The sequence below is a fragment of the Diorhabda carinulata genome, chromosome 1, assembly GCF_026250575.1.
Source record: "Diorhabda carinulata isolate Delta chromosome 1, icDioCari1.1, whole genome shotgun sequence".
Lineage (NCBI taxonomy): Eukaryota > Metazoa > Arthropoda > Insecta > Coleoptera > Chrysomelidae > Diorhabda > Diorhabda carinulata.
In genome coordinates, this window is record NC_079460.1 from 25,194,178 (window position 1) to 25,221,970 (window position 27,793).

Consider the following 27,793-nt stretch of genomic DNA (forward strand, 5'->3'; position numbering starts at 1 on the left):
GATTCAAAGTTAATATTTAATTTGGTTGTATTCATTTTTATTGAAGCTATTGTTACAATCATGAAAACCACAAATATATAAATTTTCGTGTTAAATACTACTATGATAATCTTGTTAATACTCGGTAACTGTTTCTATAGTTATTTACTACGAATAATGTATCATTCATTTTTATTGATACATCGAGAGGGAAATAATTTGCAAAAATTGTGTGATTTTTTTCATTATTAGCAATTCTAAACAAAATAATCGATTAAGAACAACATTGTACGATACCGATATTGAAAAACTAAGCAGTGCTCGATAAGTAATGTACAGAAGTCCAATTTCCATATTTAGTTTTATGTCTACAATTAAAAATATGATTTTTACAAATGAACACCATATTTTTTAGAATTAGTATATACTTATGAAGCAATAAATAATATTCTGTGAGCAGTCTCGAGTCATAAATACATGTTTATGCGAAGCGGTAGACTTGGACGTGAAAATCACAAATTTCGATTAAGTATTCTTAAAACTGGTCGTATATAAACATATAAAACATATGTACCAGCAACATATAACACAGACCATCCCAAGACTACGGGTTAGTCATACACAACTTTCAGTTACAGAACTTTCTACTTTCCAAAGCACCCATATGCTCCATTTCTGAAGTAATACGAAAAATTCGAGGATAAAAACATACTACAGTATTTGAAATCAACTGATTCCAAATGAAATTTATAACACGCCGACGACGTACATATGTCATGTTTCAGGAACAAAAAGTTGTATTAAAATGATATCCCTCTCTTTGTTTTCTCGTAGATGGGTATATCTAATAATTTATTTTCTCAATATATAAATAGTAGTATAAATAATATAAGACCGCTACGATCAGTGTTTGACACATTGCATTTTACTACTGTTCAATAAGTAAATATATCTATAGCGACTGTAGCGCTATTGTGTACCGTATGTATCGTTGTATTCGGACTTTTGAGTTTACTGTTTGACTTCGAGGTCTGTCTAAAGAGCGTTAGAGCACGACCTCTACACATCATTGTCTGCGTCGTGCATATAATCCCCGAGTGGGAAGACTAGAAGAAATAATGAAAAAGATATTGCATGTGAAATTATAACGATAACATTAATGTTTCTTAGTTTCACTAAGAAGCATGATTTTGTGATACAATATATTATTTTTAATTGTTCATTCCAATTTTTTTTGTTCGAAGATTTGAATTTTAAAATTATAACATTCAATTTAAATTTTATATTCTTAAAAGTGCTCTCGAAAAGTTCAATTTCATTGCTGTACTGATTAAATCTTCTCAAATAGATTCACAAAGGATCAATCTTCAACTAGGCAGCCAAGCGAAATTCAATTATTTCCTAAGTAAATCTTCGAATTAATTTCCATATTGACTAGGTATAAATCAAGTTGTTAAACATGTGCACACATAATAAATTGCTGAAATAGCACATGCGACTAGAATTCTATATTTTCTCAATTATACATTTATTATCAGTGAAATTTTAAATCAATACAATATTCTAAATACCTATACGCTTTTAAACAATAACATTAAAAAAAATAAACTGGATAATTCGTCGTTTACTTATCATTTGTAGAAAAACTCTTTGTTGGTCTACTAAATAGATATGTTATTATTTTATATATACTCACTGAAATTACAAGTACTACACTAAAATCAAGAAGAAATAATGTCTTGACATTAACTTTTTGGCACATCAAAATACAAATATCAGCAAATTCGGTTTGCATTATCTAAATGGGTGTACACAAATACTTTGTAGCAAGACATTGCACGTCGAACTATGAGAAACTTCATAGTTCGACGTAGTAATAGTTTTGCCACTGCTGTCATCACATTTAATCGAATCAAGAATATGATGGCACCAGCTATGGCGCAGTTAATGTCGCGTAGGATGACTCAGAACGAGACGCCACAAGCAGACATCGATCACCTTCTTTTGTCAAACACATTATATTGATTATTGCACGTTAAAAAATGTCACCAAAATAACATTTCATTCTTGATTATCGAACAAAAAAATTCCGCTTCTACTCAAGTTTTCCTTTGCTCTCTCAAGATTTGTGCTTCAATGGTCTACCATGATTCATTTCAAGTATTTTATTTTTCCAAATCTTAACTAGTACTTTATTATCAACTTTGTAACGACGATATGGATGGTGGGCCATATTGTGTTTTATGAATCTTCTATTGCACTTTGTTTTTCTAGGAACAATAACGGCCTTAAGCTGCCTCCTTCTTACACTTCTAGCAGTTTCCAATATCACTTTTTCACTTTGACTTTTTATCGTGTGCTTTTCCCATGTCTGACATTTCTTTATAGACCAGTTTGGATGAATACTTCATTTTGAAGTTGTCTTGCTCCATTTTACTATATTCAAATCTACTTCTCGTTTCAATCAAAGATGCTTTTTTTTGAACTTGAAAGCTACATTCAATTTTCGTTAGAAAATTTTTGCATGAAACGTATATTTCATAAGACGAATCGATTTTTTTCTATAATTTAAAGTCTTACAAAAATATATACACCGCAGGATACGTGAAAGAATTTGAGTTGATATGTTGTTTCTTGAATAATCTGAAGGTGAGGAGTTTTTTTTATTTATTACGTATATTAATTGGTTTTTTGAATGAATTTTATGATAGGTTTTATAGTCTATATCACTAAGATTACAGAAAATCTGCATTTCCCTAATTATATCTATCAATTTTACTGTAAGAACCATTTTACCAACGAGGCATTTCACGAGTTCTTTATACTTATAACAGAATGTTTTTTTTTGTAACACTGGTAAACATTGTTTTGTCACTCGAACTTTGTAATGATTTTTATTTGCTTATTATTTTGCTTCTGTCACATCCAGTTTTTTTATTTGATTTTATTTTATTCTTTTCCTTACGTGTTTCTGTTTGAATAACTTAATTTAGGCGAATGTTACATTTTTTACATTCTAATTATGCTGTGAAAATGTTCTAATAACCCGGATAGTTTTTGTTATGTGTGTGAAGAATTTACTTTTACATCTGAGCGTCGAAAATTTACGCCATTAATTAAAATGTGCTATTCATAATATTTTCGTTTTCCTGTGCGTTACCAATATAAATCCTGGGTTCCACAAATATGTTGGGTAACGAGTGTGGAACTCCTATAAGGTTGGGTTATGCAAGAATCTAAACATTTACCTTTTGGTATACCAATGATTTGGATGGAACCAAAAGATCCTGTAAGTGACTGTTATTTCTGTTTGATTCAAACAAAAGGCGTCAACCCGATAAGTTACCCAAGTTATGAACCGTCATCTTCAAAAGAACCGCATTTATTGATACAAATTGATTTAAACAATTTAGTACGTGATTTAAATTTTTCTTAACAAGCTGAGCTTTTGAAGTCTAGATTGAACGACTGGAATCTACTTTCTCCTAGTACAAAAATTTCTTATTTCCGACATCGTAACGATGAACTTACTTTTCTAAAACAGATGATTCACTCTATTGTAGTAAAATTCCTGTAGTGATAAATTTATCGAATTTTGGATATGATCAAGTTACTGGAGATATAATGGAAACAAATGTTCTTCATTGCCGGCTGCCCAGCTTATTGAAAAAATTGAATACATTCAACATATTTGGAAAATTTGTGGAGGTAGGGTACTAGATAAAACACATCTCAATAGAATGGAGCTTATAGTCAAACATATGCAAAAACTAAATTTATATATTTTAATATATAATCGGATATATATATATATATATATATATATATATATATATATATATATATATATGTTCTGTTCTATGCGCTCTTTTTTCTGAATAAACAAAAATAATAAAATAAAAAGCACCAAAAATCAATAGAATGAGAACGAAATTTTGTTGGCACTACATATGAGAACCAAAGTTAGACATCTTTTGAAACTGTGTAACAAACATATATCTTCGGAGGTATTAAAATTACTTTTTGTCTCTGGTAGATAATTAGGAAAAAAGAATTTGAAAATTAGATTCTTCTACTTCGAAATAATCGAACTAGAGTGAGGTATCGACAAATTCATTTTTTTTAAATATTGGACGTGGCTATACAACAGAAATAATTACGACGCCAGAATAATTATTCACGAGGAGGAAAAATATTTGACGAAAAAGTCACTTCTAGTTATCTAAAAAGGATGTGGTAGATGTCTGCTTGTGACATCACATTTCAAGCAAATGCGTCAGAATCCATGGAGAATTGTGTAACGACAGTCTTCTTCCCATCATATTCCACGTAATTTCGATGAGAATTAAATCGTAAACATTTAAGTCAGCTTCTTGGGGAACTCTGTAGTTCCACGTAAAATATAGTGAACATGTATTGACTTGTGGAAATAATGTGGTAAAATGTATGTAGTATTCCAACAATTCCAACTGTCTACCTTTCAACAGAAACCAAATATCTTGTCGCTCTCCACAACGGCATCTTACCCTTCTACGTCCGTCATGCGCTCTTAAGCAAAATAGCAATTTGTCGCTTAAATTTATTTGCCACAGTGATCCGTCGGTGTAAAAAGAGGCCATGTCTCAAGTGCGGCGATGTAGTATACATACAATAACAGGTCTACTTTCCTATTAAAACCACTGATTAACAATTTAGAACGTATCAGAGAACAGTCTCACAAATATCGTCACCCGTTGCATTAATATTGTATCACAGTAGAAAAATTTTCCTTCTTGGTGTGCCACTGTTTATGCGTGCTTTCATTGTGTTGCAATTGTCAAAAGTGAAAATACACTAAGTAGTAGTTAATTCTTCACAGTTTTTGCGTGCTAATGCCTATGTGCAACTAAACAAAGAACAAAAAATTTAGAACGAGTAATATTGTTAACAAAACCACACCATTGTATGAATGTAACCTACTGATTGAGTCATAATGTCTAATAGAATAATCTTTGTGTTTTGTGTGAAAAATCATGAGGTCGTAAACTCAATTTTTATACTGATTTTGAAAATTACCCAAATTTGAAATGTAGATTGAAAGATCAACAATATAATATGAATAGAGGTTAAATGCAATCTCGTTTATTCTCCTGAAAAAGTAATATTTGTCCAATAACCAACTCAAAGTAGAGATAACTGTGGGTATCGTAGATCTGTGTTAAAAATACTATACTAATCCAGACATTCATACCCATATTGTTTATCCAGTTGTGTAATAGAAACAAAATAATTATTATCATTGATAGACCAAAAACTAGAATCGTTTTTGATAAACGTTTGAAAAGTATGGAGTTTTTTTATGGTCAACAACTAACCATTGCGATAAAGAAAAACAATTTAATCGAACAGAAAATACATTTATTACTTAAACACTAATATCACAGTCAAAACAGCATAAATTGTTATAAATAATAATAGGATATGGATCTACCCCAAAAATAATATATATGAAATTAAATACTAAAAACGACTAGTAAATAAATCTCTAAATTAATATTTATAGTGAGATTCTACAAAAGTCGATCAAATTTCTCATCTTTAAAACTTTAAACCTTACTTACACATGTTACTCGTTACGAGTAGTATATTTGATTACATCTAATCATATTTAAAAATGAGAAATTAAGCAACAATTTTCACTGTGATACATATAATAAAGAAATATAAGAAATTTCAGTTCTTGGGGCATAATATATATAAAATCAAAGAACTAATAGCTCAATTCTCTCTTCTCTATGCATTCGTTAAGTCTGTTCTCATTGACTTCGTTGTTGCTTGTCTGACATGAACAGGGATAAATATCATCCAAAATTGTTACCTCTGTGGAAATGCTTCCTCGATATCCATAATTGGATAATGATATTGCTGATCCGTAACTTGTGTATTTTTTTCGTTGCCTTCTATTTTGGATCGACGTAGACCAATTTTTGAAAACCTGGAATAAAGATTACTTGTTTACATAACGAGATTCATCAGCTTGAATTATATTTTGGATGATTTTTGGTGTTTTATACATTCATTCTCTTTTTAAATTGTATACGTATAAAAAAACGGACACGGTTATGTTAATTATAAAAAATGACAGTACAGATGAATATGCGCTTTTCTCGATATTATTAGAAAATTGAGGAATGGTATAAATGAAGTATACTTCTTACACTTTTTTCTTCGTAAACCTTTTTATATATTTTTCTTGGTCTCGATTCTTTTCGGTGTTTATCTGAATATGATTTGACATTGACAATTTACTTAATTATACGGATATCAAAAAATAAAAATCTGTTTTAACCACAAAAATAATTTTTCATTTGTTAAATTTCAAAAATATATATAGCAGTTACCAATTAAATTATTCATAGTTGCATTAAATTTGATAAAATGGATGTATAAAATTCAATGAAATTATTTAAGTCTTTGATATTGATAGGTAAATGTACAAGTTTATTGGAAATTATCAATTTTTATAGATAACACTAATAATAGTACAACTTATATATAAATTTATTAATAAAACTTTAACGATTGTTTTGTTTTCAATGTACAATACTCAAAATGTACTTCCATTGAAATATTTGATTATTTGATTCAGTTTCAATTTCATAATTGATAATATTGAATAATCTGCAACGGACTTATGAATTACTATATAAACATCATATTGCAGTACATGTCATATTTATAAATGTAAATGAAAGTATGAATCGATTTTTCATATCATCATCAACTAAATATTGTTTTCATTTTTTAAATAACCTCTAAGTTATTTTTTCCGATTAACGAACTCTTGATCAGTATTAAAACAAAATACACTGCCACTCATAGTGAAGATTTTGTAAATAATAACAAACTATATATTATAAGTGTCCTCAAAATTACTGAAATAAATGAGTAACTCAGAAGTTCAATTTGTCCTTAACAATGTATTATGATATTGACAATTCTGATAATTACATGAGTTAATTGGCCATATACTGTATCAATATAAAAATACAAACTATTTGAACCATAGAAAGAGAAGTTACTATCAATTGAAATTATTGATAGTTGCATTGAAATTTGTAAAATAATAAATTAATAAGGCCTCTTTTATCATTAGATTTTGATGCAATTTTTTTATTGTATTGATGATATCTTAACTTATTCGCAAAATATTGAGATATCTGTCTCAGATGAACAGCATCACAATTATTACATTTGTGATAGTACTCCTTTCATTTTATCAGTTTTTTAGGTTCTGAAGTAATGAGATAATTTTTCTTGTATTTTACTTTGGGTTTGGAAAAAAGTGGTTTCATATAGAGATTTCTTAAACGTATGACGATTGATTAACCTATTTACAATTCTTTTTTCATAACCGTTGAGTACAGCTACGTCCTCAATGAAGGACTTTTCTTTATTGTATCTCTCGATTGTGAGTGCAAAGTGGATTAACCGATGTACCAGAAAATGGATGCTGGCCATCTTATGTTAGATACAATGTAAAGAATCAGCAGGGATGTACCTGCAACGTAGCGGTGTTTAATTACTAAAGTATCTAAAAATGGTAACTGTCCATTATTCTCCATTTCGTAGGTGAACTTTATAGATGGATATTTTGAATTGAGTTCCAAAATGAATTCGTCTAAGTCTTCTTCGTATTGAATATGGCGAAAATATCATCCACATACCTGTACCATACCCTGGGAAAATACTGAAACTCTTGACTGATTTGCTTTTCAAAATGACTCATGAACAGTTTAGCCAAGAACGGTGATAGGCAGTTTCCCATCGCTGTTCCTTCATTTTGCTTGTAGAATTCGTTGTTGTACTGGAAATAGTTTTGTTCCATACATATTTTTGTTAACTGTAAATATTCTTCACATCAGCTCTCAAATTATCAAATCTCAAGGTACACGAAGGTCTGCGGGATCGGCACGCTGGGAAATAATGAACTTACATCAAAGGAGATTAAAATTTCCCCATCTTCAATCGTTGAAGTCTTCACTTTATTGATAAACTCCAACGAATTCTTCACTGAAAAACTCTCAGGTTTGATGGGTAGGTTTTCAAACTCCTTCGTTAACCACCTGGAAATATTATAACTAAGTGTACAAATTGTTGAAACAATAGGTCTCATTGCCTTCCCAGGTTTGTGAATTTTGGAAAGGCAATAGAGCTTTGACAATGTTGGATTATTGACGGATGACTTATGCTTGAGTGTACCGGTGACAAGGTTCTTACAATTTTTAAGTGTTTCTTTCACATTTGTGATCATTTTATTCAGCGGAGTTTTTGAGATTTTGGTGTATGGTCCTGTTTCGATTAAGTTGTCCACTCTCCCGAAATAGTTTTTCTTGTCATGAACAAATTGCAGTACTATGGTTTCAGGGGAACACCTCTCGCATGGTTTAAGCCATACCTTACCAACAGAACTGGGCTTGTAAGGGTTGATATAACGATGTTTTCTTGCAAGCCAATAGAATGTGGAGGGCCCCAAGGTTCAGTACTAGGCCTTCTTTTGTTTCTGTTTCTGTTTATAAACGACATCCGCTATCTAGACATCAGTGGTAAAATATGTCTATTTGCAGACGACACTAGTTTCTCTTGGAGCCACCCTGATCTTACGATACTTCAAAGGATCATATCTAGTGACCTAATCACCCCTAAATTATGATGCAATTCTCATCTTCTCTGTCTCAATGCAAAAAATGCACAATCACTTGCCAATTGAAATCAAATCGATATCATCTTTCCTCGCATTCCGCAATAATTTGAGGATATATTTACTGGAAAGCACCTTCTACTATGTAAACGACTTCTATTTTAATAATAATATTTAATTCCGAGCATGCTGCATACTGTTTAATTTTTGCTATGGACTTATATATATACTAATTATTACCTATTACTATTACCTATAATTTAGTTACTCATTGTGGTTTTATTCTGTATATTTAGTTATTTTTATATTTGTTTTTAGTTTTTAAAGGCCTTTGTTTAAAATTGTAACAATTTTTTTGACAATAAAGCATTTTTCTCTTTTTCTTTTCTCTAAATATAAATCGAAGGTCAAACAACCTGATATCAACAATAATTACCTTCAAACATAAAATTATATTTTTTTATATAATTTTGAGGATTCTAAACTATTATCCGTTCTAAATTCTGCAAAATATTACGTTCCTATGACTGATGCTTAAATTACAAGATATCGATAGATTATTTTTTCAGTAGATGACTATAATATTGATACTGAATAATTGTGTATAGAGAATTTTTGTAAATCTAATATGATGATAAATTTTATCCACGACTATTGTATAATGGAGACATTATATTATGTCTGATTGCTCGACCGTAATAATACCCATTAATCACGCCAGTGATTGAATCATTAATCACTGCTGTAAGATGCTTTCTTGATTGAGCTATATTATATAGTTATTCCACAAAAAAATTGGTTTTTGTAATGTTACTATCTGAAACACTACTAAATTTTCCTAGACCACAATGGAACCCGTGACATGCAGTTTTAATGCACGGAGCATTAACACTGATCTATTAGAAACGTTGAATGTGTTTATCGTATATATGTTTCTTAATGTAGAATGGTTTTTGAAACAATTTATAAACTGAAGTACCTCTTAAAACAATATAAATTTGACTCAAACATTATTTCCCAGTGTCATCTAGCGATCGGTCGCTGTGATAGAAAAAATCTAACAATTTCAATATTTTGCTCATAAAATTTAACAAGTCTGCTTAAAATACTCACCTCTCTAGAAGTGCCTGGAGACAAGAATATGTTAGCGCATGGCACACTGGCGTTTGACGTAGTTAAGAGCAGTCGACCGCAGGGGTAGTTAGTATTATTCTCACACGCGACTGATAACGTTCGATAATTTATTAGAAAAATTCTAGCTAAGCGACCTATCCCGTTTAAAAAATTTAGTTTTTGTGGTGTGAATTGTTTATGTTTTTGGTAAGTTTGAACTAATATTTTTATATAGATTTTAGTAATATTAATTTTTCATTCCATTTATAGGATTTCCAATTTAAAAATAGATAAGGAAGTTGAAGAGCAACCATGGAAATGGTGTAACGAAAATCCCACTGACACAGAGCCCATGAATTCAGACGACGACATAAGTCATACTCCGTTTGAACACAGTTTACATAATACTGACACTAAGCAATCAGACGAGGATGATGGCGTTACTACGGCTCAACCCACTGCTGCTGTGACAGAAGCGCAAACAAAAATAGACCCCATTTTTTTAGGTAAAAATCTCAAGGTGTGGCTAAAACACAAACCTATCATACCTAGAAGAAAAACAGGTCTTCAAAACCTTATTACACAACTAGCTGGTGCTAAAGTTATTGCCAAGGGAGCTAGTACTACTTTAGATTGCTGGAAACTAATTTTCCCAGACGAAACCATTGGCAAAATTGGTAGTTTCACGAACCAGAAATTAGCGATAATGTGAGAATCATATTCTGTCCATCTACTGATATCGAGGAAATTCACGTATTTCTTTGGCTTTTATACATGACGAGTGTAAAAAAATCTCAACACTTAAATACTCCCGATTTATGGATTACTGATGGTACGGCCCCAGATTACTTTGCTGCTGTTATGTCGGAGAGAAGATTTGACGTGCTAATTCGGGCATTACGTTTTGACGAAAATGATACTAGAAAAGAAAGAGCCAAATATGATAACCTAGCACCAATTCGGGATCTATTTTGTAAAAGCATGCTATTCAAATTTCTCCATTGGATAGTATGCTACGTCAGCAAAGAAAATTTTGTAAACTTATAACATCAACACATTACAGTTAATTATTGTGTATCGTAGATAATTCTTCTAAAAACCAATATGTGAAAATAATTATCTGCCTGCTTTGGTGTTTTTTCATATCACTGTTTATTCAGCTTAATTTAACTTCAGATAAGAATATTTGTAATCAGTTCAAGTTTAATACCCGTATAACAGTAGAAGTATATTCGCAACTGAAAAATATTCTTAGGTTGAATTCTCTGTTAAAACATCGGTAACACGGAAAGATAAGTACATTAATAAATTTTATAAAAAAGATGATTGATTGTATTCTGGCCATTTGCACCGGAAGGCTGACAATAGTTTAAATTTCAACCCTGGCTTAATTTGTGTTTTGAATTGCACCGTGTGCCAAACCAAGTTTAAAAGTCTTAAACTGTTATTAAATTCAACACCCAGAATCGAGGTCTTAAACTGATTTAATTTTCGTTTAAATAGTTTCTATAACCTATAATTTGGGTAATTTTGTATTGAAGAACACAGCAGAAACAATAAAGAATTTAAAAAATGGAAGCAATAAAAGCTGCAGACGACCTATATGAAGTTAATCTTTATTTTCTGGAGATTGTAGATATGGGATTTCCCAAAAGAGTGTATAATAGTAGGGACCATTTCACAAATATGGATAATTTTACAATTTTTATAAGGTTCATACCATAAAAGCCAACAGTTATTAACATTTTGGAGCAAATTAATGAAAATATATCGATTCCAGTTCTTCTTCCAACAGCCACAGAGTAACTTTCTTATTGAATTTCAATATATGTTGCTTTTGCTATAATATCCTATCCTATTATTATGTTAAATTTGAATTCATGAAGTTATTCTGGATTTATTCTATAGTCTTATAGTTGAAGTTTAAAAAAAGCTCTTTTATATCTCATGAATTTCACTATTTGTCGAGAAACTATCATTGTCTCCATAATTGGATAACTTATAATTTTCTATAGAAATTATCCTGTCATTTTATTTTATTTCTCACTTTTTTGCTAATGTAACCATATACAATGATGGAACAATAAAAAAATCTTCAAGAATTTTTAAGTTAAGAATATTTAAATAACCATTGAAAAGTGTAAGAGTATTTCTCCAATTTTGAGATAATCAAATAATAGATCGTTAAGTAGTTTCAATTATTTCGTTTTAATCTGTATAAAAATTATTAAATAGTCTAATCTTTGTTACTGTTACTTAACTGTATGATTGAAGGGTTTCCTAATGACTTGTTAGTTTGTATTGGATTGTATTTCGTCAAAAACATATATTAGGGAGGTTTATTCTTGGTACTCGTATATACAGCAAAAAATAGAATAAAACAACATATATATATATATATATATATATATATATATATATATATATAAAATAAAAAATAGCTAATCATAAATGCATTTCTAATAATTTGCAACTGCCTACATTATGTGGGTTTTAGTTTTGATCTTACACATGTTGCATTCATTGTATTACGTGAATTTCACAAGAAACTCTTAAAATGAAAAAAAAAACGAAAAAACTGCTTGTATAATCTCAAAATGTATCGTTTGAAGATAGGTGTTTGGGCCAATTCATTCAATGTTTGAGAAAATTTCCCTGAGTAGATGACATAACTTTAACTTGAACAGCATAAAATACGGTGCAAGCGATTATACTCGTAACTTAAACCGTTGATGCAATTTAACAGTCTGTTATTTTAAACAGTTAAGAAATTAAGGTGCAAGTGGGCATTAGGGGAACCGAGTTAAAATTTGGATGAAAAAGTGTTTGAATAATAAATTATTGAAGGTAGAAAGACATATATAAAAAAAGTGAATAAAAATAATGAATTATGGTTCAAATTGGATATTAGTAAAGGGTAACAAGAATAGGAAGAGGAAAGGTGCTAAATAGTGTCTGTAAATGCACCGAATTTTACCACTGCATCCGGATTTCCTGGATTAAAATACGAGTTTATATCGTGATGAGACTAGTTTTATCATGAAAAAACATTTAACTAGAGGTAATTATTAGTAAAAGACCAGTTTAAATTTTAAGCAAAAATAATTGTTATGGATACAATTTTAAATGGAGAAACGTGAATCTACATTTGTCAAAATGCAATTAAATTTTCATTTCTCACACATATTTTACACAAGATTTCAAAGAATGGACTGGACTTCTTTTCCAATCTCCAATTGAGTTCAGATGTAGTGGACAAAGTGCAAAATTAAAATTCTACAATTCTAACAAATATTTGACAACGAAGCAAATTATGATTCCTCATGTCAAAAAACGTAAAATTGCCAATTTTCAAAGAGAAATTGTGAAAACAAAAAATTATTGCGAAAATCAAAATTTAACTTTGAACACCCCATATCTCGGAAACTAGCAATATTTGCATAAGGCATGTTGAGCAGAATCATCATATTTTGAGGTTTAGAATCTACACTTCAGAGATTGGACATTGGACATTCTTAATGAATCACCCTGTGTATATATATATACAGGGTGATTCAATATATATATATATATATATATATATATATATATATATATATATATATGTATTGAATAGGTCATTTACAAGTATATGGAGATTCTTTGATTTCATAAAAAGTAAAGCTCGCAATTATAAATTACTTAACCCTCATTATTAAAATTTATTTGTCTGGAAGTACCGTAATATATCGAAAACTTTAACTAATATTTAATAAAAAGCATCTTGAAATCAATATACGTAATAGTTCAGCATATTAAAAAACGTCTGAATAAATCATTGAGGTCAGTACACCGAAAATCAATAAACACATTATTAACAATATTAATAAAAACTTACTTTGAGGCAACTGTGGCTCGTCCACTGGAAAAATTTCCTAACCGACATCGTACTTTTCTCCGACTATGTCTGATATTGACTTTCACAGTTGTGTTCCACTACGCGATTTCGAGTGATATAATATAGACTCCGCGCGCGCGTATACAAAGCTATATATGTATGATCCCCTCCATAGCTTCTCAACAATCTGCACCCTAATATAATGTCCTATTGGAATTTCCACCCTCTAATTACAAATACCAGTTTAGAGTAAAGAATTAATGTTTCCCACACTTATTCGATGCCCTCTAGTATGATGTTTTCAAATCGAGATATGTTTCACACGGTGCTTTCGAATCAGTTTCTGAAAGGGTTGCGTGAGATAATTGTTTTGATGGAGGTCTGAATTATGTTGTAAAAGTAATTGTGCTTATCAATATAAGTGGTTATCATGAAATGATGAAAGGATAGATATCGATTTGTGTATTGAAATAATATACAAGATGTGACTATAAAATAACGATACTTCCATCATTATAAACAGTTCCGGAATTCCTCTTCTATTGGCTTATTCACGACGCGTGACTCTTTTATAGCTTCAATGGATTCAAATCTTACTGTGTTAACCTTAGATAAGGGATAAAAACCCCACAGCTGAAGACCTAGCAATTAAGATAGATGGTTTAACACTGGGATACTGAAACATCTTGACCGACAATGAGTTAACTCATTTCCTTGGTAGACTCTCATGACTTGCCTTCCATAGTTCAGGTAGTTTTTTCTTTGTATTGTGCATTGTGTATTGATAGTTTGATCTTAAGGAACCTAGTGAAGGTACACAATTCTATGAATATCAATTGATTTGAATTATGATGTACGTATTGGAGCTTTTAGTACCTGGTTCTTCTAGAGCAAACATTGGTACTTTCATTTCAGGATAATCAGTGAAAAATCACGATTTGTCACATCTATCCCAATAAATTTGGGTAATTTTTATCGACATTGAAAGTATCAGACAAAAAATTTATTGACATACATAAGTAACTTAAAATTTGATCACAGTAGCAAGAGACACTACCTTCATAATGAAAGATTCCATAGTAACAGCCGTTGGTTGATGGTGTTTGGTGCATACGCACTTCTGTAGTACTGCCAGTTCCATTATTCATTCTACAGAACATTAAAAATCATCAATACATTAAACTCTTTGTATAGTTTGCTTTAGTTTGCTTTACACTATATCAATGCTTTACTGATCAAATTGTTGTACAGTTTCTAGTTTCTTTTCAACAACATTCCCAAGCTCAACTAAATATCAAAATCTATGGTTTCAGGTTTTTTCTCCTCCAATACTTCATCTACCAGCAGAGATCATAACATATTAGCCCGGCTTTTTGATATATCTGAAGCTTTTGTACTAAGATTAAATAGATGAAGCAATGTCCCAATTAGTCTCACTAAGCACCTGATGTAACAAAACTGAGTTATTGACGTCTAGATCCAGAAGAACTACCTGCTTATAAGGGAAATTATGTGCTTGTTTAGCTGTTTTTAATATTTATAGATAAAGGTTCCATTTACCATTTGGACAGAAGTTGGAATTAATTTCATCATATTACTTTGGAATTGGTTTCATTATGAACAAAAAAGGTTAAATGTCGCAAAAAATCAACATCTAGGTTGTTCCGGGATTTGATGCAAAAAATTTGGGAGTGAGCAGATGACGTGAAAATATAGCTGTAACATAAAAAAATTTATAGTTGCGAAATAAGAACTCATATTAAAGTATATTTTCTAAATTTAAATTCGAGCATCATCAATTTTTTATGGATGATTACGAATGTCGATGAAGTGTGTTTGACGAAATAAATAATTATTGTAAACTACTATCTGAAGATCAGGATATGGTTATCAATCCGTAACTTTCACAGGGACCACCTGTATAATCTCAAGATGGCAAAAATGGATTTTTTAACAAAACGGTACTCTTTGTTTAGCTCGATAAAATCTATGGTTTAGGAGATGTGTAGATTTATAGATCGGTGTGCCAAGTGAACCGTTCGCCATAAACATTAACATAAATTGTAATTATTTTTACGTATTTTTATATATTCTTATTTTTTTAAATTTTCTTAATTTCAGGTCTCTTTTCTTTTAAAATTAGTACTGCACAATATTTTTTTTTATTTGACTCTTTCATATACGTCGATGTGGAAAATTTCATTCAAATGTATTTTACATTTCACGTTTTGTAGTTTTTACTACATTTTTTACCATATAAAACCACGTTTCTTCTCTTTCTATTGTCCTTATGTATATCTTCCTGAAAATATATCGTATCAAATTTTTTACTTGCTGAAATGACGGAAACTGCATTATTATGCATGGATTATTTGGCAAAAATGAATAAAAAATTACAATATAATTAAGCCTTGTACCAACTAGAGGTGAGGTGAGACGTGACTCAAGCTGTCACATATGTGTAACAACACGCCCTGGGTGTTGTTTGAGCCATTTGAATATATCTTGGTCAGGACCGGATTAAGATATATAAGGCCCGGGGCTAAAATAATGACGGGGTCCCCTTAAGGAATTCGAAAACCCGGAAAAATTCACAAAATAATATCAATACGTTAGATTTGTGGTATCAACACATCAAAAAATACAGAATGATTTCCAAATGATGGGGCCCTCTTGGACCTGGGGCCCGGGGCTATAGCCCTCTCAAGCCCCTAGCTTAATCCGGCCCTGATCTTGGTTGAAATATGTCTTCAAAGGCGCGAAAAATGAGACATCCAAAAGCTGGAGACGATGAGTGCAATGTAGAGGTAGACAGAATAATAATGCCGTTTTGTTTCGCGTATTCTAAAGTTTCAAGCTCTTTGTGGCTTACGTGTCCGTCGACAATCAATATAACTTTATCGTCAATAGATGATTCAACAAAACTTTGAAAGTGTTTGATCCATTTCAGATATAAATCCGATATCAACCATCCAGATGGTTGAGCTACACACAATGTGCCAGGAGGTGTTTCATCGACCAATTCCTTCTTCATATTTTTCCTAGAAAATATCATCATCAGCGGAACAGAGGTATCAATAGCATTAACACAACAAACAACAGTGGTGTTAGTTCCACGTTCTGTGCTAGTTATTACGCCAACTTGCTTCCTACCAGTAGTAGCCAATATCTTTTGGGGTTTTTGTACAGTAGACGGGCTTGATTCGTCAGTATTATAAATTCTGTGTGGCCCAATTTTCTCAGATTCCAGCAAATGTCCGTAAATCTCAAAAAACTTTTTGACTTGAGGTCGATTAAAGCCTGAGCACGAGCAGCTGAAGTAGCTTATGGTATGCGTAAAGAAATATCTTTATTTCGTCTCAAAATCCCTTCTAACCATTCTTGTCCAGCTTTTCGTTTTGGTGGGTGTAAAAGTAGCTTTTCAACATCCTAGACCCTTTGCAGACGATTCCGAAATTTTGTTACTATTCGAAGCATGTCTTCTTAGTGTTGCTTGTAAGACTGGAGCGAGTTCACTTTTTGGTTAGTTTTACCGGCTTGAGTCATGTGATGTACAGATCGACCAACATAGCTTTGCTTCTGAGATGCGCAAACGATAAACAGAGAGGGCTAGTGTGCGACAAAGGACGACTTCGCCTTTTCACCGGGAAGTACAATCGAGAGAAAAAGTTTAGTCCAAACCGTTGATTGAATGCAGTACCTGAATCAACGTCAAAACAAATTTGGCATCGGTTGACCATAACGATAAAACAATAGAGGATAGGAATCCCAACATCCTTATTCATTCGCAAGTAGAATATAATTAAAGGAGAGCATTTATTGTAGATGGATTAATAGTCACAACACATAGTGATTGAATGTTCTATATTGTAATCGTAGTCAAAATTAATTTAAATAAAAGTTAAGGATTATAACATATCGGATTATGAGTAAGTATTTGGAAAAAAGGAATAACCTTTAAATTGATGATTATTTAATGATTAAATAATTATTTGACAATTTTTAAGAATTTTTTGAGTACTACTGCCTATAGATTATAATACGACTTTTCGCCCACTGATGACATATTCTCAGATTGGTTTTCATTAGGTAGTTCTTCGATTCCGGATGGATTACAATCTTTATCTTCCTGTTCTGATTCAGTGTCGCTATCCTCATCATTCAAATCAATAACCATATCATCTACGATAATGTATTTCATACCGCTTATATTTTGGCTTATAGTTCTTTATGAGGGCATATAATTCAGGTTTCAGCATCGTTTTATCAAAAGGAATATTTCTCTCTGATAACCATGATTGCTCTCGGTCAATATCGTTGGCATTTTGTTGATTTGTTTATTATGATAAGGTATCGATAACCACAACGCCTTTTATCGGCAAATTCGGAATCAACTGTTCTGACACCCATTTCTTATAATTATCAAAATTCATCTCATTATGATAATCACCTGTATTGCAATTCGATTTCCATCTTATATAAGCATTAGGCACAAATCCATTGCCGTATTATTGCTGTTGCCCTTTACTAACAGGTTTTTTAGACCATTCTCGGTATTATCACTCCAGCCTTTTTGGTGCGTGTGTATAGCATGAATATAAGTTTCGTCCATGTAAATAATAGATCGAGCCTCTTCTCTGTAGGTTCGCATTTTTTTTAAGAATTCCATTCTCAGTAGTCGAATGGGCTGGAATTCCACTAATATTTTTCTGTTCATTTTCACCTTCCTCCATCGAAATTCAAGTTTATGAATGTTTTTTCTCAAAGACTCTTTGCAACCCTGATAGTCCATATCGCGAATGATATTTCTATGAATTACCCTGAGCGAAGGAATTCTGTTTCTGTGCTATGGAAATTAACTATGCACCTACGTAAAATAGCCAGCATCATCCATTGTGAGGTTTGCATGTTTCACTCTATTTTTATTTGGAGTTGAAAACGTTTCCTGTTCACCTTCTTCTATTTTTTCATCTTTGATTTAATTTTCCTTACGGTTCTTACGCATACACCTGTAGCCTCTGATACTCGTTCTTGAACCTTCGATGATAAAAAATAATTATTTGTACATTTTGACTTATTTCTGCCATTACTTCTTACTTTCGCAAGAGGAATCCTTATTCCATCTGCCGTTGCTCCTACCTGCATAAATCTTAAAACATTGTTGACAATTACTCTGCTTTGTCCACTACCTTGTGTTTCACTTTACTGTTCAAAGGCATTTTCAATGTAACGAACACAGAATTATCACAACAGTTCATTAAATAGTCTACTACACATACAATTCTCAGAGGCAAAGCTATGTTGGTTGATCTATAGTTATCTATGGCGGGCTAAAAACGGCAGGATTTGAAATATGATGCCGTCTCATTTTTTCGGTATATGTCATTTTGTACGTACTTCCCCTACGTATAGCTAAATCTAAAAAAAGATTTAAAAAAAAAAAACTAGAAAATGCTACTGGGCATAATTTTTTATTTTGGAATGCCCGTATAATCACTTATCTGAAAGCACTATTTTTTTTAATAAATAATTAAAACTCTTTTAATAATTACGTTAAAGGATTTTTGTTTTTTTTTGAGTCTTGAGTCTAAAGATTTTATGGTACTAATGAAAATAAAAATGACCATACTCTCGAATTGCTACATTTGTGATCTCGGTAAGAACCAAGTTCGTTGAAAGCCCTTTTTATAGTTGTCAAACGCTTTTGGAATGAATGAATCAATATAAATCAGGAGTATAATGAATTTTATTTTTATATAAATTACTTTGTTACTCAAAAATTATTCACCTTTTTAGTTCCAGATAAATAATAAGTCGTGCCAATATAAACTATAAATATCTTCCAAATACATAAATATTATTTATTGTTATTACGAAAATAGAACTACTTATGCAAATCCAACATGTTTCAATTATTTTCGTCCTAATTTTTCTAATATCTTTTTATGTCATATGTATTCTGTTTGATGTAATGAAAAATAATGTTTACCGAATAAAAATTATTATCAAAACTTAATAATATGATGAAATTGTTATCAGTTGAAAAAACGTGCCAAATACAATAATGAATGTTATATAAAAATCCATTGTTCTTTTATGTAAGTAATGCTGATAATTCTCAATTATTTGATTATTCAATAATCACGTTTTTGTTTTTAGTATCTATCTGGGGACACTCCGCAAAACATGGAATTGTGAATTTTCATAACAACACATTTACTCTAATATATGTATATACAGGGTGTTTCTATATTCGACCTATAACGCTCTACCACAGATAGATCTCTAAACAAAAGTCTACAAGCACGTAAGTAATTTACAAATTAATTAATTATTCATTTAATTTCGAATAATTGATTGAGTAAGTAGTTCAAAGCAAATAAAAATCCTTTATAATTTCAATTTCAAACAAAAATGTATTACAATAATAACAAAATTGGTAATGAAAATAAAAATAATAGTAGCTCAAATTAAATTGTTGGAGAATGTATCGTTAAATATTAGACAACAAATGTGGTTTCAACACGATTCGGCACCTGATCATTTTGCTGCAGCGGTAAAAATTACTTAAACAGACGTTATGAGAAAAATGGGAGACTTGAATCCTATCGATTTTTTAAATGGGGCTATATGAAGTCCTTAGTGTACGGAACAATCATGGAATCTGATCTAATTGCTAGAATTCAAGCTGTGGCAGAAATCATTCAATTTCATCCAGATTTATTCTCAGACACGTTTTTCAATGATAAAACGGTGTAATACGTGTATTGAAGTAAGCGGCCAACAGTTTGAACAACTTCTGTAACTTTGTCAATTTTTTTATTGTTGGAATACAGTGTTGTTTAAATTTAATTTGTGCAATTATTATTTTCATTTTCATTGCCAATTTTGTTATTATTGTAATTTTGAACTACTTACGCAAATTAAATGAATAATTAATTAATTTGTAAATTACTTACGTGCTTGCAGACTTTTGATTAGAGGCAAATTTATACAACCCCGTTCATTCTAGCTCCATATAAGGTTATTAGTTTTTTAACTAAAAATAATCAGGCATTTTAAAACGAAGTTAAAAAAATAATTTGCTCCAGTGGCGTAAAAAATAGGGAAATAAAAGTGACAACTAACCCTGACAGCCTGCCACTGGTTAAATTTTTCCAAAGTTTGTTTATGTCAAGATATTACTTTATTAAGGAGCATATTGATTACCAAAGGCGTTTTTGATTTATGGCGAATTTTTGATTTTGATTTAAAATTTTGAACGCCCTATACGTCAGCAACTGGCCCCGTAAGGTTTCGTATTCCTATATCAAAATGAATCATTTATTGAGATCTCTCTGTGGTAGAGCGTTGTCGGTCGAATATAGAAACAAAACAAGGGATCTATTTTGTCCCCTTTCTTGGTGCAATTCTGAGGAACCTTTTGAAAAGTCTAGAATGTGGGATGGCTATAGTTGCCAGTGATCTTTATCTTCTATTTCATATGCTCCTAGGTGTAATGCTCTTTGGTTCCGTAGTGTTTATCACTTCGAGAGATTGTAGCTAGATGTTCCGTCTTCTGTGCAACAAAATCTGCACGGCGTATTATCTGATAAGTATGGCGTCTCCAGGTATTTTTTGAGGCGACAGTGCCCCAATCGGCCTCCTGTTAGCATTCGTAGATTGTTCTTACTAAGCTTGTTACATTCACCAGATCTTCTCTGTTATAATTTTCCAGAAGTCTTTGCTCGTCTCAGGCCCTGTAGGTTTTGCTCATCTACCTTTTTTTTCATTGCTTTTTCCATTGTTCTGTAGCTGACCCTACAGAAGGGTTCAGGTCCCCTGAAGGGCTGGTCTGCCCCCACTTTAGCGAGCTTATCAGCTATTTCATTTCCCATCTCTCCGGTATGTCCTGGAATCCATTGTAGGGTACGCTGATGTAAATCAACATGTCTCAAGCATTAACAGATTTCGACAAACTTTTTCGAATTTTTTAGAAGTTTCATTTGCCTCATAAAAAGAAAGCATATGTTGTTCGTGTATAACAGAAATTTTGCAATGATCGTATGTAACAATGGATGCTTCGTCTTTTCCTTTAACGATGCTGTTTTTATCAATAATGATAAAAACCATAATTTTGGAGTTACTAATCGATTTAATCACATGCTAAATACTTCTACAAACTTACTGTTTACATATCCTAATTCCTTACGATATGAAATTGCGAAGAAAAATATTTATTGACCCTTTTTTCATCTTCTTTAGACTAAATTAATTAAACATAGTTATTGATTATAATTAATATATCTCTATTTTAAGTTTTTTTATCACTATTCATAACAATTAATATTTCAAGCTATGATTAAACTTCGTTACACTGGATTGAAAGTGTCCTGTTGGCAAAATTCTGTCATAAGATAGAGTAGTCGAGAATGAAAAACAGTACTTTTACCATTTATACCTGCGACCTGTTTTACATTATTTCAAATAATATACTTCATACGCTCATAATGCCAACATATGAACCAATATAATAACCCAAAAATCCTTTAAACAGATTTGAATTCTATCTCAGTATGGAGCTTCAAATGGTTTAATATCTCTGAATTTGAATAGGAACAAACCACCATCGCTAATCTGACTGTACTTTGTATAAGCATACCAACTACAATTTACCTTACAAAAGTAATGATTGAATAGTTCTGAATGTTCTATATCATTTATGTGAGACCAGAATATTCTAGGTCTACATGGTATACTGACTTCATTAAAGATAAGACCCTCGAGGGAAGCCTTCGAAGAAGGTCCAATGAGACTTACTGTCTTACGAATTTCATCGGGATCGTGGGGAGAGTAAAGCCATAATTCAAGTATAATATCGAAATTTTAGATGTAAAAGTCGCCTTGAACGTCATCATTTTAAAATGAGAGAAAAAACTATTTTAGGCAGAAAGTAACACCGATGAAATTTATTCAAAAAGAAACTTTACCAGACGATATTAAACTAATTAGTTTTCATTTATTTTATTGTGTTTGATATATATTTTTTGTGTACACTTGTCGATTGGGAGTAAGCTAGTGATTTTTGATGAAATATTTTGTAACAAGGGATAAGACCCAAAATCAAATAACGTTTGATCACGATTATCAATAAATCAAGTGAAAACTGATATAGTACCATGATAGCTTAAGCAGGTTCCAATTATTCTATCCGACGAACTTCTAGAAATTCGAACCCAACTGATTGAAAATCAATTCAGTTTCAGTTTTGTTTCAAAAATCCTTTTTATATCCCCAGTGCTTGGAGCATTATATATATATATATATATATATATATATATATATATATATATATATATATATATATATATATATATATATAGTTGATTTCCTTGAACCAGCCTTTCTAAAATCTCACTAAGATCGCCGATACTGCTAAAGAAAGCCAAACAATATTTTCCACTCGCTTCTGTAGTAGCAACACATCTTTTATTGTAAATGGCGTTGAATTTTCAATAATTGTAATAAATATAGTTTTAAAAAACTGAAAAACAAGCACTTCAAACTAAAAAGATGAAAATAATTTTCAAAATAAGCTTAAAAAAATAATGAATGAAAAATACTAATTATTGTGCAAGCGTCGGGTGCTCGGTGTACAAGAAATATGAAAAGCGCCCCACTTCTCTGTCTCATGTCCCGAACATATGTGCCCATATCTTATTCTCCATATCATAATCAATCAAAAGTTTCACTGAAATATGTACAGGATTCATAAATCTAATATACTTAAATATAGAAATTTTTGTCAAATAAGTATTGTATTATAGAAGTTCTAAATTTTGATAGTTTATAGATACTAAAAAATAGAGCTGTTTGGACGATCTCCAATTTCACACGTATATGAATACATCAAAATAAATGTTAATGGAAAAATTTATATTTTTTGAAACGGATAAATTCATAAGATTTTTAATATTTGTATATCAAATTTAAATATAAAATATTTAACGTTCACACTAATATCACTTTTATAGATATTTTTCCAATGGCAAATCAAAAATACTAAATTGCAAAGCGTGCTAAAGAAATTTGTTGAAATATCTAATATAAGAATTATTGAGATTCATCTATTTTGACTTGCCACACATTCAGTAAGTAATAGTGAATATTATAGGTACAATATAGGCTGTGGGGATCTTCAAAACAACAAATTCAGTACATTGCTCAGTACAGTAACATTTGTACATGTGATAACTTCAGTGTTATTTGTAGGTTACCTTTTACATGAAGAGATAGATAAAATATACCTATTTTGCAGAAAATTTTAGTAGAAATAAACTTTTCAAAGTTAGCAGAAACATGTGAAAAACTTTACTTCTAAGAAAACATCAATAGGAATTATTACTTATTTAGAGAATATTATAAAATTGAGAACAGAAACAAACATATTTTTTATTTGCGTGAAACATGGATATATCGACAACATTTGTATTGAATACACTGTTTTTTTTTTCGAAACTCTCATCAGACAGAGTAATGGTGAGTGTTGGTGTAGTGGTGGTTTACACAGTGTATTCAGTATAAATATCACCAACGGTTCCAGAAATTCCAACTTAGTGGACGACATTTGGTTAAAAAAAATTTGCCACGATAAACTGATTCAGGCATTTAGAGCTTAAGAGCTTCTTTAGAAGTTACATCGGTAAAAAGATCCAATTATAATAATTATTGTATTCTCCGAAATATTTCCTCTCAGTTCAATTTTAAATTACTTGACTGCATAATCTTTATAATCTTCTCCATTCTTGTTTTAATATGATAGCCTCAATCCTTAAATCCGTTACTTTTTCTAGTGGTGTTACATATTTCATTATCAAATACCAAAAATAATTATATCTCACATTCTATACGAGGGATGTCAGATGTCAGTTCCGACCTAACAAACAAACAAGATATTTTTTTTTCATAATTTAGTTTACGTATGCGGTAATGTCCTTGTCCAATGAAATACCTGGCCAAGAATTAAAACTTTAATAAAGAAACAGGAGAAAGTTGCTGGGGACCAGATCTGATTATTAAACACGTCGAAGTGCAATTCTTGAAATTAGCCATACGGTCAACGAAGTGTGAGGAGGTTTCGTTTCCTTTCAAATGTTGTCACTAAGTGCTACTACGAGTACATAAGTTTATTAAATAACACAAACAGCTGAGAACCTAGATAAACGACAGCTAGGTCAACTGTATAGCTTTGCATTGTATACATTTCGATTCCCAAACTGACATTTTTTAATCTTCTAATGCTTTTTATTAAATTAGAATATTCTTATCAAGCCTAAACAGGTGCGAAAAATTTTGAATTTATCTAATGCTGTTATATACTATTCTAGTTATCGCGCCAAGGATAATGGTACGAATTTAAGTAATTAATAAGATTCCCAAATTTAATATTATTCCGACATTTTGCTATAATATGACAGATTTATCAAATTATTGTATTGTCATTAGTTGTTAATAATTGTGAAAAATTTCAGCATAACCCGACTTTTTGAAATGAGGAAAAATTACGTTCAAAGATTCCGTTACATACATACATATTAAGCTAGTAAAAGCGTGATGTATAAAAGAATAAGTAAAATACTTTATGAATAGATTAATATTTTTTATTATAACACGTATACCCTCTACCTATCCATCTAGAAGATATATTCAGTAAAGTAAAAACTAGAAATCTTCCTACAACTTTTGCTCATCATTTTTATAATAATATTTCAATAGTTTTAGACCAAACAAAATCCTTTTTAATCATCTGTATAGTTCAATAAAACATAGAAATAATAACAATTAATTGCCGAATAAGATAACTATGTTCAATTGTTAAATAATGTAAAGTAAAGTGCATAATGGAGTCGCATTCTTCAGGTTTATAGTTTTCTCCTTATCACCCCCTAAAAATTTCGCCTCGAAGAGTATTGAGGTGGCGTGTGCAACCGGACAATGTTCAACTGTTCGGCGTACGCATGAGAGTCGGCTTTCTAAGTATTTCCCACGTTTTGGCACCCCTAAACCCTAAGCAAGTCATGTCATTTCTACCCCACGTAAATGCGTTATACTTTTATTTATACACACACACACACACACATTTTATTTGCATGTAACTTACTCTATTTGATTTTCTTTAGCGATTCGCAATAATCTCTCTAAATATCCCTGAGGCACATACGGAATTTTTCACTCAAAAAATAAACTAATTATCATACTGGGTAAATAAAAGGTATATCTTTACTACTAAAAAAATTTTTTTTAAATAATAAATTCGAACATTGTGTTCAGTAAAATTTTTTTGTTTGGCCTATATCAAAAGAAATCATTTATTTAATTCAATGTTACCAGTAATTTGCTGAAGCACGATCTTTTCAAAAATAGTTTGTAACAAAAAATTCAAACTATTTCATATGTCATTCCTCAAATTGTAAAGATTTCAAAATAACCTATTATTGTTAACTGAATATTGCCCATATACCATTGTTCTCTGAATTGGATCTCAAATTTATGTAAAATAATGTGAATTATCAAATATAACTTCTCTTTTCTTCAATTAAGCAAATAAAGGCAATACAACAATTCGGGATATTGTTTTCCAGCTCGTACATACAATTATTAGATTTTAAAATTGATAAATTATCTCTTCCTTACTCTAGGAACAGATAAGGAAAAGTAAAAAGGAAAAATATAAGAACTTGGCACTTAAAGCAATGTAAAGGCGGAATTCATACATCTTTATTTTCTCGTATACCTCGAGAATCGCACTAGGTATTAAAATACCGAATCGAATTTTTTGATCACAACGACGCGTAAAAATTTACAACAGAAGAAACCCTACTGAAACTGTTTTTAAAAATTTTATTTTACATAAAGCATCATCGTCCCTCCTTCGTTACAATCTGCTGTAAAATTGCAATAAGTTTTGTCGAGAGAAGAACGAGCAGATTGTAATCCTTTGATTGCAGTTGTTTTCGGTTAAGTGATGTTGAACTCACTTTCTAAACTTTAGACCTTACCAAGTTCCCATAATTAATTGCAAACAGTTTTTTCTTAGCAGTTTGAAGCTATCACAGACTTTTGTCGCGTTAATTGTCGATTTTTGATCAGTTTTTTTACTAAACCTCTTACTACAAATTTGTTAGAGTTCATTAATTAATCCTATTAACAAATTTAAAGGAATGATGAGTGTTGTAGTGAAATGTGTTAATAAGTTTTTAGTTGAGCTTGTGGTTTCAAATGTAACGTTTTGGTTCTGCATTGTTGTGTGTTATGTGCGAATGATTCGAGATTGCTAGAACAACAATGTACCAGAAGATAACCCCGAAATATTTCTGAAATTCGACCGTTGAAATATTTCATTATGATCTCTCTGAATTCATGATCCAAAATATTTGTATGACGAGAACAGAAGAAGTTATACAGAAAAAATTAGTCTATCATCAAAATTATACTTATACCAGCATGGATATATTGCGTTCGTTTAAATAATATCCAAATAATAAGATGTGGCTTTAAACATACAGAAAAATAATGGATAGTACAATGGAGACAAGACTATTTACATAAAATGAAAAACTTCTAGATATTCTAATAGACTCATAACTTGTTTCGACAATACACAGCCATGATGTAGTAACTTATGATCTAATTTATAATAGTGAAAATTGCTGTTTAATAGGACTATGTTCTAATGAACAAAGCATTATAATATACGCTTTTAAACGTAATTCATAATTATTATCTGCCAAAAAAATTAAAGAATGTCCGGCTCATGAAGATATGACAGCACATTGAATGAAATATTGGTTTGGAGAACAATTAATAACGACCCATAGTCAGTAATCGTTATGGAGAACATGTGTCACCTCCAATATACCACCAAATACCAGCAATAGAAAAGCTGAAATAATTACATTTTAATCTGAAAAGAATATACGTCTTTCTGCGACCAATTGAGTGAAAAACGTAATAAAAAGATTTGCTTGAAATATATTAATATAGAAAAAAATATTAATCACTTATGGCATATGCGGTACACATCCATCTAAAACTATTAAAGAAGGATTGAATATGTTGGAAAAAGTTCTTAAAATATTAACTTATTTGGAATACGAATTATCATA

At 30.9% G+C, this 27,793-nt stretch overlaps 1 protein-coding gene and 1 long non-coding RNA gene across 4 annotated transcripts in view; one reads left to right on the top strand and one right to left on the bottom strand.

Annotated features, from left to right (window-relative positions):
• Nucleotides 1-27,793, top strand: part of LOC130899676 (aspartyl/asparaginyl beta-hydroxylase) — a 114,891-nt gene that overhangs the window by 29,547 nt on the left and 57,551 nt on the right. The gene's annotated exons all lie outside the window — the stretch shown is intronic.
• LOC130899700 (uncharacterized) lies at nt 5,355-13,876 on the bottom strand. Its single transcript, XR_009060057.1, has 2 exons — nt 13,650-13,876; nt 5,355-5,953 (listed from the first exon to the last, which is right to left on the bottom strand). It is a non-coding gene; the product is annotated as an uncharacterized LOC130899700 (long non-coding RNA).